The sequence below is a fragment of the Hydractinia symbiolongicarpus genome, chromosome 6 (genome assembly GCF_029227915.1).
Source record: "Hydractinia symbiolongicarpus strain clone_291-10 chromosome 6, HSymV2.1, whole genome shotgun sequence".
NCBI classification, from domain to species: Eukaryota; Metazoa; Cnidaria; class Hydrozoa; order Anthoathecata; family Hydractiniidae; genus Hydractinia; species Hydractinia symbiolongicarpus.
Genome location: NC_079880.1, coordinates 33225923 through 33228705, shown reverse-complemented (window position 1 = coordinate 33228705; position 2783 = coordinate 33225923). Strand labels below are relative to the sequence as shown.

Below are 2783 nucleotides of genomic sequence, written 5' to 3'. Positions count from 1 at the left end.
CTTTACAACGCCGTAATCAACATGCACACGCCATGAAAAGGCTATATAACAGGCCTCTGGACGCCTAATAAAGGCCTTACACGTAAATCACAAGGTTCCACGCGTCCAAGCTTGTTACCATTGGTCTAGTTCTTCCACTCTCAATACACTACGCCGTCCTAAGTTGTTTTCCCTGGTTCCATGGCTTTACAACGCCGTAAACCACATGCACCCGCCATGAAAAGGCTATAATACGGCCTTTTGACGCCTAATAAAGGCCTTACACGTAAATCACGTGGTTCCACGCGTCCAAGCTTGGTACCATTGGTATAGTTCTTCCACTCTCAATACACCACGCCGTCCTAAGTTGGTTTCTCTGGTTCCAGGTGTTTAGAACGCCGTAAACCACATGCACACGCCATTGAAAGGCCATAATACGGCCATTTGCCGCCTATTAAAACCCTTACACGTAAATCGCCTGTTTCCGCGTGACTGTGCAGGTTACTATTGGTCTAGTTCTTCCACTCTCAATGCACTACGCCGTCCTAAGTTGTTTTTCCTGGTTCCATGGCTTCAGAACGCCGTAATCCACATGCACACGCCATGAAAAGGCTTTAATACGGCCCCTGGACGCCTAATAAAGGCCTTACACGTAAATCACAAGGTTCCACGCGTCCAAGCTTGTTACGATTGGTCTAGTTCTTCCACTCTCAATACACTACGCCATCCTAAGTTGTTTTCCCTGGTTCCATGGCTTTACAACGCCGTAATCCACATGCACACGCCATGAAAAGGCTATAATACGGCCTCTGGACGCCTAATAAAGGCCTTACACGTAAATCACAAGGTTCCACGCGTCCAAGCTTGTTACCATTGGTCTAGTTCTTCCACTCTCGATACACTACGCCGTCCTAAGTTGTTTTTTCTGGTTCCATGGCTTTACAACGCCGTAAACCACATGTACACGCCATGAAAAGGCTATAATACGGCCTTTTGACGCCTAATAAATGATTTACACGTAATCGTGTGGTTTCGCATGCCTGCGCAGTTTACCATTGGTCTAGTCCTTCCACTCTCAATACACTAGAACGTCCTAAGTTGTTATTCCTGGTTCCATGGCTTCAGAACGCCGTAATCCACATGCACACGCCATGAAAAGGCTTTAATACGGCCCCTGGACGCCTAATAAAGGCCTTACACGTAAATCACAAGGTTCCACGCGTCCAAGCTTGTTACCATTGGTCTAGTTCTTCCACTCTCAATACACTACGCCATCCTAAGTTGTTTTCCCTGGTTCCATGGCTTTACAACGCCGTAATCCACATGCACACGCCATGAAAAGGCTATAATACGGCCTTTGGACGCCTAATAAAGGCCTTACACGTAAATCACGGGGTTCCACGCGTCCAAACTTGTTACCATTGGTCTAGTTCTTCCACTCTCAATACACTACGCCATCCTAAGTTGTTTTCCCTGGTTCCATGGCTTTACAACGCCGTAATCCACATGCACACGCCATGAAAAGGCTATAATACGGCCTCTGGACGCCTAATAAAGGCCTTACACGTAAATCACAAGGTTCCACGCGTCCAAGCTTGTTACCATTGGTCTAGTTCTTCCACTCTCGATACACTACGCCGTCCTAAGTTGTTTTTTCTGGTTCCATGGCTTTACAACGCCGTAAACCACATGTACACGCCATGAAAAGGCTATAATACGGCCTTTTGACGCCTATTAAATGCCTTACACGTAATCGTGTGGTTTCGCGTGCCTGCGCAGTTTACCAATGGTAACAAGTTTGGACGCGTGGAACCTTGTGATTTACGTGTAAGGCCTTTATTAGGCGTCCAGGGGCCGTATTATAGCCTTTTCATGGCGTGTGCATGTGGATTACGGCGTTCTGAAGCCATGGAACCAGGAAAAACAACTTAAGACGTTCTAGTGTATTGAGAGTGGAAGGACTAGACCAATGGTAAACTGCGCAGGCACACGAAACCACACGATTACGTGAAAGGCATTTAATAGGCGTCAAAAGGCCGTATTATAGCCTTTTTATGGCGTGTGCATGTGGTTTACGGCGTTGTAAAGCCATGGAACCAGGGAAAACAACTTAGGACGGCGTAGTGTATTGAGAGTGGAAGAACTAGACCAATGGTAACAAGTTTGGACGCGTGGAACCCCGTGATTTACGTGTAAGGCCTTTATTAGGCGTCCAAAGGCCGTATTATAGCCTTTTCATGGCGTGTGCATGTGGATTACGGCGTTGTAAAGCCATGGAACCAGGGAAAACAACTTTGGATGGCGTAGTGTATTGAGAGTGGAAGAACTAGACCAATGGTAACAAGCTTGGACGCGTGGAACCTTGTGATTTACGTGTAAGGCCTTTATTAGGCGTCCAGGGGCCGTATTAAAGCCTTTTCATGGCGTGTGCATGTGGATTACGGCGTTCTGAAGCCATGGAACCAGGAATAACAACTTAGGACGTTCTAGTGTATTGAGAGTGGAAGGACTAGACCAATGGTAAACTGCGCAGGCACGCGAAACCACACGATTACGTGTAAGGCATTTAATAGGCGTCAAAAGGCCGTATTATAGCCTTTTCATGGCGTGTACATGTGGTTTACGGCGTTGTAAAGCCATGGAACCAGAAAAAACAACTTAGGACGGCGTAGTGTATCGAGAGTGGAAGAACTAGACCAATGGTAACAAGCTTGGACGCGTGGAACCTTGTGATTTACGTGTAAGGCCTTTATTAGGCGTCCAGAGGCCGTATTATAGCCTTTTCATGGCGTGTGCATGTGGAT

General features: G+C 46.9%; 1 long non-coding RNA gene across 1 annotated transcript in view; it reads right to left on the bottom strand.

Moving 5' to 3' along the window:
* Positions 1-1449, bottom strand: part of LOC130646927 (uncharacterized) — a 29829-nt gene extending 28380 nt beyond the window's left edge. Inside the window, exon 1 of the long non-coding RNA XR_008982794.1 lies at positions 1392-1449. This is a non-coding gene — a long non-coding RNA (uncharacterized LOC130646927). The remainder of the gene's footprint in view (positions 1-1391) is intronic.
* Positions 1450-2783: the final 1334 nt, after the last annotated feature.